Source organism: Melanerpes formicivorus, unplaced genomic scaffold (assembly GCF_026170545.1).
Source record: "Melanerpes formicivorus ecotype bairdi unplaced genomic scaffold, bMelFor1.0.p_v2 SCAF_22, whole genome shotgun sequence".
In the NCBI taxonomy this organism is placed as follows: domain Eukaryota; kingdom Metazoa; phylum Chordata; class Aves; order Piciformes; family Picidae; genus Melanerpes; species Melanerpes formicivorus.
This window is the reverse complement of record NW_027142374.1, coordinates 9107418-9125426: the sequence shown is the minus strand read 5'-3', so window position 1 is coordinate 9125426 and position 18009 is coordinate 9107418. Positions and strand designations below refer to the sequence as shown.

General features: G+C 37.2%; 1 protein-coding gene across 1 annotated transcript in view; it reads right to left on the bottom strand.

The window, feature by feature from the left end:
* TENM1 (teneurin transmembrane protein 1) overlaps window positions 1–18009 on the bottom strand; it is an 876004-nt gene that overhangs the window by 366120 nt on the left and 491875 nt on the right. The window contains exon 4 of the mRNA XM_068152080.1: window positions 15508–15594. The gene's annotated coding sequence lies outside the window, so the exon portion shown is untranslated. The remainder of the gene's footprint in view (window positions 1–15507; window positions 15595–18009) is intronic.

Below are 18009 nucleotides of genomic sequence, written 5' to 3'. Positions count from 1 at the left end.
AATAATTTGTTCTAGAGAAACAGGTTGAATCAACATTCAGACAAGGCGCAACACCTATATTTGTTCAATATTAATTACACCTGCCTAGTTCAGTACTGCACATCTGGTTCAAAGCCATCAAGAGGGATGCCAATTATAAGGAGTATCACCATGCTAGTAAAAGATGCAGATAGACCAACAGTCTGAGCCACTGTGTCAATCTCCTATCTCTCATAAACATCACGAATAATCCATCTCCTTTTACAGCATAAGGTGAGTTCATAGAATTATTCAGCCAAAAATGTTAACTTGCTTAGAAATTTTCTCACAATATGTTCATACATTCATCAAGATGTTAAAAAGAAAGCTAACTCCATACTTCTTTCTATGTTCTGCATTATTCTTACACTGCATGAAACATTGCAGAGAATTTCTAAAGAGCACACAATAAATAGAAAACCATATACCTAATTTGCACTGGAATTTACTACAGACTTGTGAATTCAATATCAGGAACTGCATTTCCCTCACCAAATAACGAAAACACCATCCACTAACTAATTTTTGGAGGTTTCTATTTCTCAAAGAACTTTGCAAGAGGTGAGTGTCAGCATCCCCACATTCCAATCAAGACAGTTACCTCAAGTCCTGGTACTGTGTTCTGTGCATTACCTTCCAAGGACAGTACTGAAAAATAACTGGATACCAGACGACAGAGCATGCCTTCCAGGGAAACAGACACTGTGCATTGTGTGTGCTAGAAACAATAGCTCTGCTAAAGCCAGAGATCTTGTGCAAATGATATTCCTGTTGTAGATCTCTGGGTAAGAGCTGCAGATGGTTGAGAAACCTCTGCACAGGCAGTGAATGTCTGTAACCTTGCATGGGATCTGTGTGTTTTCAGTGGAGCTCTTCTGATACTATACAGTCAGGAGATAGTTATTGTAATGATAACTATACTATGAAAGGAATCAAAATAGTATCAAACTGCTGACCAAACTCCCTATTCATCCTACAAACTCCATTTGAACTGTTGGCAATGATCATTAAGATTAAGAAATGACCCAAGCTAAGAATTCATGCCAACAGTACAGGGCATGTACAGAGTGGGTTCATAATAACCATATGCAATGGTTTAAGTCAGAACAGTGAACCAGTGGGTTAGCCTGTATTTTCCTAACACAGAAAGGAGGGAAAAGTAACACACAAAAAAATTGGAATTGAGACAAAAAAAGCCCAACCAACTAACCAACAACAACAAAAGATAAGAATAAATTTACTAAGCAAAATCAGATAAACATAGTACAAAATACATGATTACCTTAGCCTATTTGCAGAAAATAAAACCACAATGCAAAGCAGCAGCAAGCAGAAGCAAGCAAGCCAAAAGCCCAAGCCAGAAAACTACTCCTCCTCGTCCTGCTGCCATCCCAGCGGAAAAGACAACACCCAAGAAACCTGGAACACAAAAGCAGCACCTGGAACAGGAAGCCTCCCATGTTACAATCTGAACTTCAAGCCCTGTAATACTTTGCTCCAGCCAGTACTTTTGTTTTTGAAGCTGGCATGACTACAGCATGGTGTGAATAACACCAGCAGATTTAACTCAAACCGTGACACCACAGAATCTTCTCTGATTTGAGTGACCAGTGTCTCCTGGAATTGAAATCAGGAAGCTTGCATGCAGCAATGTTTAAACTGCTAAATCATTGCCCACTATCAAGTTATGTTTTTCCTCTTCTACTTTTTTCCAATACTATAAAGGTCATTTAAAATAAAAATTGCAATTATATAGAGACTCGCATGGGAGATTTACAAAATATATTTTTTCTTTACACCTGCCACAAACTGCCTACTCATATTAATCACATTAAATGTGATTTAGACAAATTGGGCTGTTTGCCAGCAATGAACTGAAAAGAACATCTGGACATGTGCGACACATGCAAATTCACCTCTAGCAAATCAGTTTGGAGGTGGTGAATCCCAGTTTGCTTCTAGCTATTTTTTGATTTATGGCCAATTACTCCTGACATCTGACAATTACTAAAACACTCCTATACTTGAAACTTTTTAGACTCTCTTCATGTTTACTGTGTAACACTGGATTTTCATATAGTCTTTCACTATAGATGAGATACATAGGTAGCGCCAGTACTTTCACTTATTTCCTCTATAGATAGACATGAATGACTCACAATATATTACCATGTACCAGATGTTTGAAAATCATTTAAGATAATTAATTTTAGAAACTTCACTAATAAAAGACTTAAATCTCTGGAGCTCATTGTTCCTTTTGGAAATCTCACAATGTATCTGCCAAGTGGGCAGATTCATCCCCACTATCGCTGTCCTCAGGTCAGTGATGTCAAAATTGCCTTGAAGTATGAAGTTGCACCAGGGGGGCATTGAATTCCACTGGGATTTCACATTAGTGACTTAATCTTGAAGGGTCTTTGAGGATTCCCGTGTGATAAGTCCTAATGAAAAGGCTCAACATCTAGCAGAAGTGCTCAGTACTCAGAATGGAATCTTTTGAACAGAAAACCAGCTGGTTTCTAAGGAGTAGACACTTTACCCGTAAGCTGTTTTTCCTGGGGATTAATTTTATGTATGCTGTGATCATTTGAGGCTGTGCTTTTAAGAAAGGGACAGTGCTGGGACATTCTGGCTGAATATGTTTATATGCTTTCCCAAAACTTGAAACTAAACTAAAAAAGAACTAAGTCAACATGTAATGAGTCCAAGGTTTTGTCTGTGTATCTTCCACATAAATTAGTGCTCAGAGGTCAGCAGGCAAGAAGTGTCATGCTGTCCTGAGGAGCTTAAAATAATGCTCTAATAAATACAAATATTGCTCAGGCAGAAGAAGAAAATACAAATACAAAGAGAATACCTAAACCTAACCTAAACTTAAAAGAATAACACCATGGACTTGGTCTCACTCAGCATTATATTTCATGAGATACAAACAGGATGGAGTCACCATCCCTGGAGGTGTTCAAGAAATGTGTAGACACGGCACTTTGGGATGTGGTTTAATGGCTATGGCGGTGTTAGGTCAGACTCAACAATCTTAGAGATCTTTTCAAACCATAACACTTCTATGATTCAAAACTATAAAAGTATTATCACTAAGATTATGTTGTGGTTTTTTTTTTTAATCTGCAGTACTACACAAACCTGAGAATTCTATAAAACAGAAAATAACAGAGGCTGACAAATTCTTTTTCCTGCATTAAGGGATAGCATTTGTGGTATTCCCCATAAAGAGCATTACACTTAAAAGCACTGGGCAGCTGTTCTCCAGGCTGTTTCCATTTCTTAAAAAGAAGAAAAAAAAAAAAAAAGACAAAATATTTCCTAGTTCTGAGAGGCCTGACATACCTGAAATCTATTCTGATACATACAGGGATGCCCTCCTGGATTAACCTTCATTTCAATAACTCTTAAAGCAGATACTGAGGATAATTTTAATATCATGACGGGTATGCGTTTTGCTGAACTTACACAATCCTCCAGGCTAAAGAGTCAATGCAAGATTTGATTTCTTAAAATGGGCTATGTATACACACATTTACAAAATTCTACAGCCTAGTAGGATAAGAATACCTAAAGCAATGTAAAATATCTTAAATGTGGCCATGGTTCTCCGCTATGGATTTAATTCTGCAGGAAACGCGAGATTTTTGTACTGTCCCAGATGTGCCTGATAATACCCTGAAATTCCAACAACTCACTAGAGGCAGTGGTATCTATCAGTGTTCACTAACTTCATTTCTTTCAAAACACTTTCTAATTAGTAAGAAAGTAATGCAGGCATGTGCCTGTGATGTGTCAGCGCAGCCAACACTGAGATTATTTCCTAGGTGATCCTTTCCAATGTGATGTTTCAACACAACTGCAAAATTTTCCATATCAAATCTGGAAATGCTGCTTCTCTCATGCACCAAAATAAAAATAAGTTTGTCCTTCTGGTGTGGGCAAATCACCAAATTTGTAACATGTTACAAAGCAAAAGCAATTGATATATCAGTAGTATTTTCTTCATACTAGAGAATGGTACTGACGCTAGTGGAAAATTTACCCTGCAAGTCACAGTGACAACTACTGTCTGCAGAAGTTCAGACCTGTTTGATGTTCTTTGCATTAGGTCTGAACACTCAGGTAAAACTGGAATTTTTTGAAAAAGCATGACAAAGAAGGAAATGCAAAAATAGTTCAGCTTCACTGCCAAAATCACTTTGACAGTGCACATTATTCCACATTACATAGCATAAGTAGCTAGGCAGATGCAGTAAGAGGTTAAAAAAACCCAAGATTTGAAGAACTTCTCACAGCATGAAATGAGCCTAGAAAAGCGCATCAGTAAAGTTGTATCAGTTTGGGCTTGTTTTTTGTTGTTTTTTTCTTTTTTTTTTCTCTTGTGTTCATTATCTGCCTACTTCCCAAGAGAATATTTCAGAGATTAGTGTATAATTATAATCAACAGTTATTTTATGAGGCCTACAAGACCTCCCTGAACCAAAAGACTTTCCCTTTTAGTCACAAGCCTTTCTACGGCATTAGTAATTTAAGTGGTCAATCATACAAATTCAAATGATGAATAGCAATCATTATTAACGCTGAGTTTAGCTTCTTTGTCAATTGATGAACATATCTTATGTAGTATGGTTTTTTTCATGTGCACTTATTTCTATTTTTGTTATTATTTTTCTATCAGAAGTGAGTAGGAATTTGTCTCTGACAGTAAGAGATTTTGACATGTACTGTAGCAGTATGTATATATATTAAAAAAAAAAAGGTGAAAAAAGCATTAATGACTTGTTACTTGTTACTTCTGTGATCATTGTCTCTTCCTCTCCATCATGTTCCTTGTAACTCAAAGGCTGCCATGCAGTTCACTGGTATGTAGTGACAAAGTGGAAGGAAGATATTCAAAGGAATTTTCAGAGTCATTTATACTTACCACAAATCAGAATACTGTTAAAAGAAGTACTAACCAGGGAGGACTCCACTCACAGCCTGAATTTCTTTTTTGCAATAGTTCACATTTTTCTGCTTTAAAGCTCTGGCAGAATATAATAAAGAATAGTAAAATAGAGCCAAGAAGTGATACTTCAAGTGTTGCAAGGAAAGGTGTCATTTAGAATGATGATCACAAGTGTACGTTATACCCTATTGCACATACCTGCTTTTCATTGTGAAAACATGATTTACAAGTTCCATTGATAATGATTACACTGGACAAGTGAGCAATTCCCAATGGGAAACACATAACAACTCTTATTATTATTATTTTTATTTCCACTTGGGGAAAGACTCTAAGAGCCAGCATTCTGAACATCAGACAAAGTACAGCAGGTGGTCATAGGCAACACGAGGCCAGAATATTATGTGATGGGTACAGAATACCAGGAGATGAAGCACTGATGATTTTTGGGGTTTTGACATTACAAAAGCACTGTGAATTTGAGGCAGAATGATGGTGTGGCTAGCCAGTGTCTCTGAGTGTGACAGAAAGCACATAGCTGAGCAGCCCTCACTAATCAGAGGCAAAAGTTGACATCCTAGTATCTGATGAAAGATTATAAACAGAGAGAATAAGTAGTTCAGGGTCTTAAAAGTAAAGATAAAAGTTTATGTCTAATGAAGAAGCACCAAAACAGTGGACACAGAGAGGTGAGTGACACAGCCAGAACCAGAGTGTAGGAGGATGAACTCTGCAGCAGTCTTCTGTATAAGTCATGACTCTTGCGGTTAAGCAGAATGATTATGCAGCTGTGAGAGGGGAATGAGATGCCATTCCTGAAGGTGTTACTTGCAACAGGAGCAGTTGTTAAGTAGAAGGTGAATGGAGAAACAAAAAGCCTTTCTAGAGCTGAATTACATCTGAGCAAGTAAAGCTGTCTCACAGCAACCCAGGAGTAGACTCTGCTCTTCCACACTGCAGACCTGTCTTTGCAGTAAGCCTGAGGCAATGCTAACTTTCTAGCAGCATAACAGTTACTGCTTTTTCTCCTTTTCTCTTCTTTACATAAATATGTACAGGTGTTACTGTACAATTGCAGTCCCCTCAAGAGAGAAGAGTTTCTTTAATTTAGTGTATCAAAACATAACATACTTAACTATTGTCATATCCCAACGCCAAATATCAATGTGAACATTGACATTAAAAACCACTGGATTGTTTGGAAAAGGTATTTAGGGAAAAAAAACAAAAAACAACACAACAGTTCCTTCCCTATATAAGATGGTGAGATTTGTTCATATTGTGGGCATTCCTGCCAAGTTTCTACCATTACCTCCAATTAAGAAACATTTCTTTTTAAATTAAAATATTCCCATAGTCACATCATTCACCTTCTTTAGTTTCCTCTGTGCACAAATAAGCTTTTGGGCTGGAAACATACATGACTGACTTAAACAAAAAACCCCCACAAGGTGTGAGTTAAAATGAGCTAACACGTGCCCCACTGGCCTTAAATGAGCCAATAAAAAGACTATCTTCCAATACCACACTCTTGGAAATGTCTTATTGTGATAATGAAATGGCACCAAAGTTCAATTTGCTGCAGAAAAGCTGTGTTTATCCACACACCATGAGTATTTTTATGTGATTTCAAGCAAAGATATCCAACCTTCCTGCTATTCTGTGGCACAGCAGAGAAACATCCACCAAATTGCTTAATATATTAACTGTGTAATGTAGTAATATGTGACAGTTATACAACACATTTTTGATTTATATATTGATCAGCATCATAACACTGTGGCCTAGTGGCCTAGAAAGGGGCTCATTGACCTGCAAATTTCCTGTAAAATTTTGGACAGGAGTCTGCCACTCTCTGTTCATAAAACTAATAACAGTGAGAAAAATAAATCAGTATTTATTTGTATGCACATTACTATTTCTCCCCCACCCCCTGAATCTTATCTCTCTACAGTTGTTCATGAATCCTTTCTACTGGACAATTATCAATATTACTGATACTAAATTTTCTTATCATGTGTTGTGCTCTACAATTAATACTTAGAGACACCCAAAATATATTTGCTGTTTGGATAATTGTGTCTAGGAAACTTGGAAAGCAATGAATTGCAGCAAGACAGGAGGAAGCGATGACATTTATGGTCCTGTTCTATTTGCAACCATACATCAGAGTACACATCAAGGGCACATGTCTGTACCATGATGTTGGAACCACCCAGTAAGGGCTTGACTACTTCTTCCATTTTCTCTTGCAGAAAAGGATTACTTAAAAGCAGTAGCAGAAGCAAGCATCCTACCACATTATTCTCTCCTTTTTTATTCTCCTCTGGCAGGTGGCCTGTCACCTCTGCCGTAGTTTACTCCTTAAATCCTTGTTTCAGCTTCACAACGAAGTGGGGAAAAAATATTTTTTTCTGGTTTGTAAAATGTTTTTCTGCCAATGAAATCCTAGAAGTGAAAGTGTTTAAATTTCCTATGCTTTTACCTACAGAGTAACATTTTTTTAAAAAGTATTTTGGAGATTCAAAGGCCATCTTCAGCTTCTGCCCCTCAAAAAGGTAAAAAGGTGAAGAAGATAAGCAGAAAAACTGGTCACAAGAAAGAACAATATTTCTGAACCCCTTCCAGCATTATACTTGAATCTGAAGTAAGAAATGATGGCCAAGAATTTTCTTTATAATTCCCCCCGCTATTGTCTCCACATCTGAGATAGATAGTCATTAGGGATAATGTTAGTTCTTTAACTGTGAATATTAAGATAATAGAATAAATTCACTCGTCAGTGAATATTGTGAAATATTATACCAATAAAAATCTTTGGTGGAAGATGAATCTTATTCAAAATGGTACAAAGGTGTCCATAAATTAAGAGTAATGTGAAGATCACATATTTATTGAGACTGAAGCATTTATCAAAGTTGTCAACATTTAATTGGAGTTAATACACTTGCAAGCTTTTTATTTCTGTTGTACAAGTTTGTTCATTTAACTAGGGATAAAGTGCTACTTTTTGTTTTAACTTTTTTTGGCTTTTATCGTCCATCTTTAAATAAATGTGTATTTGGATGACATTCCTTTAGCATTCCTTTGGTGGGGCAGCTGCTGGAAAAACAGGAATTCATGTGCTTCATATTTGTTGGCATTTATCTTTTAACATCATACTAAGTGGGGACATTAGGTTACAGCTATATCCAGTGGGCAGCAGACACCTGCTCACCCTCTTCTACTGGAGGCTCTCAGAAGCTAGTCACCCAAGAGCTATTTCAGCAGCCTCTGGCCATATTTCCTCATTCTCTGCAGTGGACATTATGCCTTGTGACAAGGACACATCCAGCCATATGGGGGGCAAGAGACTGAAGCACCAGGCCCACTCAAGAAATATGGAAAAAGTACTCTGTGATTGTTCTGGCTGTGACAACTTTACTCTTTCTTAGAGATCTGCTGGCTACTGCATCAACTGGACTGTAGGAAGGAAAGGTGTCACCTGGATAGAGGTGATAAATCTGCATGCGCAGAGCAGAGTCAGGCCTGAGGGAGGATTAAGAATTCAGAGTGGGACAGCAGGACTGCCCTCTGTGTGCCCAGCAAGCCAAATACAATCTGGAGCAGCTCTGTGGGAGGTCCAGCTGTGCCAAGCCTAGCATGGCAAATCTGTGCAGCCCACAGCTGGCAGGGCACAGTTGCCAGTGTACACCAAACAGATGAACAAAATTGTTTGTGAAAAGAAATTACAGAAAGATGACTCTGTGATGGTATTTTACTGGAATCTGTAGACCTATTGGGACACTTACATTATTGATTTTTTCCATTGATAGATTCCTTTTCAAAATGTAAAGAGTGCAGTCAGGCATTAAAGTATGCATGCAGTTTTCAGGCTCCCTAACCAGCTGCTCATGAAATAGTAATGCCATTTTTGACTAAGGGAAATGGTGAATCTAGTGGTCATGTTAACTGCTGTTGAATTGCTTGACAAAAGGTACCTACACGATACAAAGCAAGATGACTTTTTACTGCAGTCCATATTTCAAGTCTGAATTTGTAGTGGTTGGAGCATGATTCCTAAAAAAAAAAATAATCTTCAGATGCACTGTAAGCTGTAAATTCCTACTACACTGTAAACAGGATGTGTTTTTTACAGCTGTTTAGATCCACTAAATATTTGTGGATTTGCTTCCTCAGCTATAGTAGGAACTTACTGGTAATAACTCCCTGCCTTGTTCAATAACTTCCAGTAATTATCATGAAGAAAAAGCAATAAATTTATGTAATAGACTGCCCCTTTGCTATAATATACAATGAGAAGCAATCAACGCTCCTTACAATAAGGAGATGAAATACAGCTGTGGTTTATGTTGCAGCTTTGGTAATGTAGCTTTCCAAGCCACCAGAGGGAGCAGAGTGAAAAACTCCAGTGGTCAAATTCCAGTCCAGCGAAATAGCCCAACGCTTACACCTTGCAAAGTAACAACCCAGCACCGGGTTGTGTACTTCTTAGTAGACTATTTTATTTATTCACCTGCCCAGCAAATCTGACGTCCCTGTCACCTGCTGCTCTTATCCTTTATGCTTAGAAACAGGGAAACTCTATGAATCTTGTAACTAACCCTCCAACTTCAGCTTTGGTGAAACAAAGAAGATGCTGTAGGAAGATGACAGCAATAAATCTACTTTGGCAGTTACCAACAATAATCTTGGAAAAAAAAAAGATAGTTATATTTAATCGGGGGTTTAATATATAGTTTTACTATAACTTAAGTCAAAGAGCATTCCTGTGACCATCCTAGTAATGCTCAAATTACACGCTATCTATCTTGGAAAGTAAATGAAAGCCTTTTCCTGGTGATTTGCTATACATTTCTTTTTTTGCCTCTGGGTAAGTGAAGGATGGGACTCTGAAGAGTTTCAAGTATAATGCACAGTGAATATAAAACAGTCCATTAATTGGGATAATAGGTCCTGGCATGTAATTGCATTGCTAAGGTACTATGGATAGCTGCCGAGTGAAATGGTATTTATTCAAGGTTGTTAGTCACCCGTGGATAACTTTATTTGTCCACTGATGCTTAAATAAATGCATCATCCATCAGTGAGAATACTTATGAAAAAATTTATAGCAAAAATCATTATCATGTCTCAAATTATAAAAGGAAACAGTATATAAAAATTGCTGAACAGTGCCATGATAAAACTATGCCATGCCGTGGTTTGCTTGTTTCTCTGCCAGTGGACAGTAAAATATGGTTGGAAAAAATGAAGGCTGAATGGCAGATTTCCATACTTACAAGATTTACCCTAGTCACTGACTGTAACTAGCTATCTTCAAAAAAAATATAAAAATTTAACATTTTCCTACCAATTTCTTTTCAAAGCATTGTAGAAATAGGAGAAATACACTCAATAATGCATGCGACAAAAGTATTTAAGTGTGTTTGAGTTGCATATATGAGCAAGGCAGCGTCTTTTGTTCCTGTCATCATTGTAGTGTTATTTTGCAATGATCTCTAATCCCCGAGAAAATAGTGAGAAACAAATTATACACACACAATAGTAAGACACGAGTAGTCCTTGATTATGAACAATCTCATACAAAGCTTAAATAAGACAGAAAATACCTACAAAGACTTTGTGGTGATACCACCAGCACCTCACCTGAAAACACCTTCATATCTCATGTAAATACAAGAAATTATTATGAAGGAAAGCTTTTCAGAGAGAGTGCAGCCACATCCTCTTTTATCTTCAGATACACATGTAAACACTCATTATTTTGACAAGCCCACCCTCAAGATCTTATCTCATCATACATTCCTTCTGAATAGAACTGAGTAATATGTAATATACAAGGGCTATAGGTTTCCAAACAAGCTTTAAAGGAAATGCATACATTAATTGAAATAATGATGCCTGTAGCTGCAGCAAATGTTGTCTTATTCATTTTTGTGATTTCTAAGTAGCTGTCAACATAGTCTGACTGGGATCATAACACAATATGTCCTTTTTGAAAGGGTCAGTGCCAGCTTATTAGGTAGATACAATGAGAAAGAAGCCTCTTTGGGGTTGAAAAGAGCAGGTGCATAAGCTTTCTTTGCCATTCACAGAAATAAATCACAGGTCAGCCTTGACCATGTTTTGCCTCCACACCTCCTATCAGCTGCAGAGCCACCAGTCACCTCCCCACTCGCATGGGAGGCTGAACCAGCACCATCTCATGATGTATAAAGGCCAGCAAATGAAATGTCTCAATAAGAATGAAGGCCCATTGTAAAAACAGTTAACATTTTTAAGAGTGGTCACAGGAGTCACTCCTGCCTTCCTAATAGACATATGAAATTTCTCAGAAGGCAGGGAAAATTCTGCCCGACTCACATCTAAGTATAAAGCTGATCAGGAGAGCCTGGTCCTGCAAACATGTATGCATATCTCAAGTTAATAGCATGCAAGGAGTTGCAGCAATCATAGTGAGGCAATTCATGCATTAAATTAACCACACATGTATTATGGAGATTAGAACATAATAGCAATGTCTTTTCCTTGAGATTCACTTTTGAGGATGTCTGAAAGGCATCAAGTTTCAAAATATCAGATAACATGATTGAACCAGAAGGAGAAGAAAACCCTGTCCAGTCCTCTCCCAAAGATCTTCTGTTCTCAAAGCAGGATTTCCCACTTTTCCTCCAAGTTCAATGCTCCAAACAGGGACTCTCAGCCTTTCAGCATATCACTTTATGTATTTCCAGATTTATCAGGTTCACTGAATGTATTTCTTTGTTCTATTCCCTGATTTTTATTATTATATTTTTGTTTATATTTGTATGATCACAAGAGGGAAATTTGGCCAAAAGGTTATTCTGTATGATTGATTTATGAAATAAATTCAATTTCACATTAAAAGTTCAGTTGGACAAATCAGCTTTTAGTGCTTCCACACAGTGAGGTAAGCATTTGATGTTGAAATTGTTAATAAGCATGCATTGAGCATATTTTGCTGACTACTACCTAATTCAGTATCTTGTTCATCTACAGTTTACTTGTGTAATACTGCAACCCCAGAACATCACTTAACACTCAGATCTATTGCATTTAATTTTCCAACCCCTGGTCTGTTAGTTCAATTTGTATAAAATTATACCATAAAGCAAGTACAACCATCTGCAGTTTAAGCACTCCCTGTACTTTACTACCACCTGAAATATTTATTGCCTTGCTTATTTTAAACTAAATCAATAATTGAAATATTAAAGGAATGATCCTACCAAAGAAAGCAAAAGGATTGTACTCTTCCACAATCCCCCAAAGTGCACTTCCCATGTCCTGCTATTACTTATCAGCTTTAAAATTCCTGAACATCCACTTCGTATTCAGACAGCTTATACAAAATTCTGTTGCATGAAACTGTGTTAAAAAGAAAAAGCTTTATTGAAATAGAGAAATACTAAATCTTGCACTCTCTCTTCTTCCATTCACTTGTAAAGAAGTAATCTTATATGCTTAACATCATCCATCTTTCAGAAATCCTTACTTTCTTATGCCCTTTAAGTCACAATTTTCTAAGTGTATCTTTTTGGCAACCGTGAATTAGTATTTTCTGCTAACATACTGAACATATTCTACTTAACAGGACTCTAATTTTCAGCCTCTCATAGAGCACTCTCATTTTAAGGACAGCAATGAAATTCAGAGTTTTCAGTATCCTGGAAACTTTTGTATCAAATATGCATTTAAAAAAATAATAAGGGCATCAACAGTTTATTTTCTCTGTGACACATGAAGCATATGCATAGTCTGTTTCTATACTTGGCCTAATTTTCATTCACTGTGACATTTCCTCACTAGCACTTCTTCCAGTATTTGACTTGATATTTTTCTACATTAGCAATGTTTCACAAAACATTAAAAAACCCATAAAACTCCCTGCATCTTCCCCCAAGACCTGAGAGAACGTGCCAAAGAAAATTTATTAACGCAACTAGCATTAAAATTTGAGTCCATCCAATGTGCACATTGCTCTGGCATATATAATCTGTACCAGGCAAGTTGGAGGCCTAACCTAGGCTCCTGCCTGGAAATAAGGGGAAGAATCAAGAGCACCTGTGACGATTGCTATCAAGATACCATTCCAACATCCAAAACCTGCTGTTGAAGGACTTCTGACATTCCCACTTAACATTCATTCATGGCAGTATTTAAGCATTCATTGAGTGTCAGTAATAACCTATTCTCCTTCCTTGTGTTTAACCCTTGGTTTTATTTATAAAGATGGATTGTGTGCTTCTGTCTTCATTTTACCAGGCTAAACAAGTAGGTCCTAATATATAACACACTTTAATTTCTTCTCATATGATAGATTCACTGTTCGCTTAATCACCGTAATTGCACTCCGTTCCATCTGTTCTCATTTAAATTCATTTTTCTTGAACAAGGATGACCAGATTGCACCTACTATTCTAAATAAGATTAATGGCTTTAGTGGCTCTCATTTGTCACTATTTCTTTTGAAAATACTTTGCATGATCTTAATGGACTACATTTGCAGAAGAACTGAATTACCAGGATAACTGAATTACCAGAATAATTCAGTGCCATTTACAACTGAAAATCTTTCAACATTTTAATATCAAGTCCTACTCATAAAAATTGTTACTTATGGATTTGGTACTTCATATGAGACAGTAACTTACACCTGAATTTCAAACCTTAAGCAATATACACTTCACAGTGTTCAGCACAAATTACCTCCTTTCAGAATTTATGTTACTTTTAAAACTATGAAGTTAGAAATCCTCCAAAAAATTGCCTTCATAGAAGAATTTGGGTTCATTTTCTCCTCTGCCCCAATTCCCATTAATTTTCTTTGCTTTTCCCCCAACATACAATAGCAATACAGTCAGAAAACTAAAGACAAAGCAATATGGCTCCATTACTGCTACATGCTCCCTGAAAAGGTTCATCACATCAGTGACCAAGTCAAAGGCAGATAAATATTCTACTTCCCCCCCCCCCCCCCCCCCCTTACTAATTGTTTTAAATTAATTAGTAACACAGTCAGTAACGATCAACTTTGCAGTGAGAGGAACAAATGAAGAGCAGTCACCAGAAGACCACTGATCACAGAATCACCAAGGTTGGAAGATCATCAAGTCCAACCTGTCACCACAGACCTCATGACTAAACCATGGTACCAAGTGCCATGTCCAATCGCCTCTTGAACACCTCCAGGGACAATGACTCCACCACCTCCCTGGGCAGCCCATTCCAATGGCGAACGACTCTCTCAGAGAAGAACTTTCTACTTAATACATGATTTATACACACAAGAAAGGAAAACTAGAGCTTAAAAAATTCTTTAGCTTATTTGCTTCATTCAATGAGAAACTTACATTTTAGAAATTTTAGGCACAAACATTTGTTGAAAATCCAGGCCACTGAAGTTTATTCCAAGAAATTCTGGAAGGTCACAAACGGATTTCAGTTTCTACTCTATGGAACTGTAGCTCATTATGTCCCACTCCCTCTGAAGAATTTCCTATTTAGCTTAAGATATAGCAAGAAAAAATGAAAAGGAAAATAGTCTGGGTGTAAATGAATACAAGTGTACCATTGTTTAGTGCCATTAAGTTATTCAGCTCTTTCTGGAATTGAGCAATATAAACATACTGAACACAAACTAAGAAATCTGGCTAGATTGTTTTGTGTTATAAGAAAGATTTACCACAAAATAATTAGGAGTGTCTGATAAAAAAAAAGTAAAAAGTCACTCAGAAGTCATGCAGAGCTTCTATCCTAGAAAAGCCTGACTCACAGCTCTAGGACTGCATGATCTCCTGGCTGCTCTCTAATTTACATAAACACAAACCACATAAAACTGTTTCATCTGCTTTGCCAAATACACATCTGAACAATTGACATCGGTAATCACAAAAGTAGAAAAGGCTAAAGGAAAAGGCAGTGATAAGTTCAATCAGGAACAGGATTTCCATTTATTTGCATGCAATTTTCACACTTAATGTTCTACAACAGAGTTCACCTTTTGATAGTGTAAAATCACTGCATATTTCTTTTGAAACCTGACAAGGAAGTAACTCAAAGGAAACCTTTTTCTACAGCATCTCATTAAGAGATGCTGTTCTAGAATTCATATATATGACATTGCCCCTATCCCTGGAGGGGTTTTTTGCTAATTTTGACACTTTTCCATATTCACACAAGAAAAACAAGTACTCCAGAATCTCTAGGTTCCCTATGCGGCATTAAAATTCAGCTAAAGACTGCAATAAAAGCTAATCTTATCACTTAATCTGAAGTCTAAAAAATATTGCCTTTCCTATCTCTGTCCTGCTCCAACTTTCATATTACAGTTCTTTAAGCAAAAGGATAATAATTCAACTTAGAATTCCCTTGTATCAACTTTCAGTCAGATATTAGCAAAGGAAAGCAATTACATAACACACTTACTAAGATTAAAAGGTACCTATTTCTGAATATAGGAACCACAACTTTATGAAGCTTCTCAAGTTAAAATTTGTTTCACTCACAGGGAATCAGGACCAGCTTCTGCTTCCTCTTCTGCTAACTGGAGGCAGCAAGGTAGTTCTGGTATGCAAACCATGGATTTTCTTCTCCTAGAACACATATAGGTAAAGGTGAAGGACTCTCAAGTGACTTTGCTCAGCTACTTCTCATCACAATGATTCACAGATTCATAAAATGGTTTAGGTTAAAAGACGATATAGTTCCAACCTCCCTGCTATCAGCAGGGACATGTTCCACAGTCCAGGTTATTCAAGGCCTCATCCAGCCTCGTCTTGAACACCTCCAGGAAAGTGGGAATTCACAACCTCCCTGGGCAGCCTGTTCCAGTGTCTCACATGATGATGATTTACAATCATTCAACTGTGCTATTCTCTTTGGGAAGTCAGCAATGTCTCTCCCACAGAACACTGCTCCAAATACTTGTATCATGTAGTAACATCTTTTCTATGAGAATTCGCTGAATGCACAAGCAATAATGGATTTGCATTGTTTGGGTGAATGTGAAATACTAAGAGGCAGGAGCTCTCATTTCAAACAAAATTTCCTCTATTTGACAAGACAGCAAAATAATTTCACTGAAAATACCCTAGTCTAGGCAACCATTTTAGTTTAATAAATCCATCACACATCAATAGAATTAACATATGTATATCATCCCATATACAGATCACTAACAAGTGACACATTACAGACTTCTAACCACATTTTTTGTCTTACCGTCAGTGGAGCTGAATGCCAGTTTGCATGGGTGCATGAGGTACAAACAAGACATCTGCAGAACTTGCCCCCTCCCCACTGTAACATATATGCAGAAGGTATAAACTGCCTTTGGGACTTAATGTTGGTTTTGACGTTTTCTTTGCTGATGAGTAGAATGTGAGGGCACAACTAAAGTGCCTTCTATGCCAGCAGCTCCAAGAAGAGTCTTTCAGTCAGAAAGTAAAGCAGAAATCCCAGAGAACCATGGAACACCAAGATGGAAGGGACATCAAGGGTCATCTAGTCCAACTTTTCTTGGCAAAGCATGCCTAGGTGTCTAGATGTCCCAGTATTCTGTCCGGCCACATCTTAAAAGTGTCCAATGTTAGGAAAAAGGCAGACAAAAAGGTAGAAAAAGACAGCTAATGTATCAGATAACAGAGATAACCTGCTCTTTGGATTTATTGTTTGACTTGGTTGTTGGTTTGCTGGTTTTTTTTTTACTGATTTCTAAGTCTTTGATGATGCAAGGAAACCTGTTTTCCCAGGATACCAAATCATAATAGCATAAAAGAGATTAGTAAAGAGTATTCCTTTATCCTGCCTTAAGCATAATGAGAAAGCCTCTTTTGAACAGCACAGGAGCCCATAAAGAAATTAGTGGGAAACTTATTTTTAGTAGCAATATTACCAGTCACAGGACTGCATAATCTGTTTTCCTCTGGTTTTAACAGTCAACTGAAATTCATAAGCATTCTGAAAATCAAAACCACAATTTATTCAATTAAACTCTACACATAAAGAATATCTATCAGCTGTCAACAACATAAATTAGATTGGAAGCAGAATAAATGCAGTATTTCTGATGCTGGCAGGCAGTTCTTTGTACACAGGAGGGCAAGCAGCAGACTAAAAAGCATTTCAATTTTAGCTACTAGATTTGAGTGGAACTCAAATAGCTGAGGGAATCTGTTACACATGAATAGGCCCGTTGCGATTCAGGAGAAGTCAGTGGCACATGTACTCCCAAGTCAAAAGGGGAGTAACTTTGATGGGGACAGACAACAGGAGAGTTGGTTTCTAGGAAACTCAAATAACATATTGTCCTGTCCTTTGGCACAAGGAGACAGAAGCATGCAAGAGGTTTTTGGTGTAAATGAAGAAAAAAAGAAAAAAGGAACTAATCTTGGTTTATTTCTGTGATTTTTTGCATCATATTATAAAAACAACAGGAGAGCATGACAAGTAAGAGGCTTAAAGTCAAACTCTGGAACACAAACTGGGAACTCTCATAAACTCAGAGCATATGGGTATGTTTTTATAAGATCTCATAATTAGGTCTATGGACTGTGCACACGTGTGAGGGTCCTTCCATTGAGTTACTGCCTTCAGGGTCCCCACTCTGTGGTATTTTGCTATTAGAAAATGTTGTATTTCTGCTCTGTTACATTTAATGAATTACGATGAACAGTGAATGCAGAACTTGTAATATTTTGTTCTTTTAATGTCAGAGAAACAGGGACACAAAGCTTACATAAAAGCACATTGCCTGTTTTTCAGTTGTCATAGCAAACAGTCTGGCCAGCTTTCTGAAGTGTTTGTTAGCTAGTGGTTAGCAAATACTGTCTGCTGATTAAATTTGGATTCAGATAAATTTGTTAAATATGTTTTAGATGATTAAGGAGCTGCCTGGATGACACAAATTGATGTTGATTAGCATGGTACTAGTAGCCTGCCACAATTTAGTAGCATAAGTGTAAAGTATAAGCTATTTTTGAAGAAATAACTGGTTTTCTTGCTTTTTT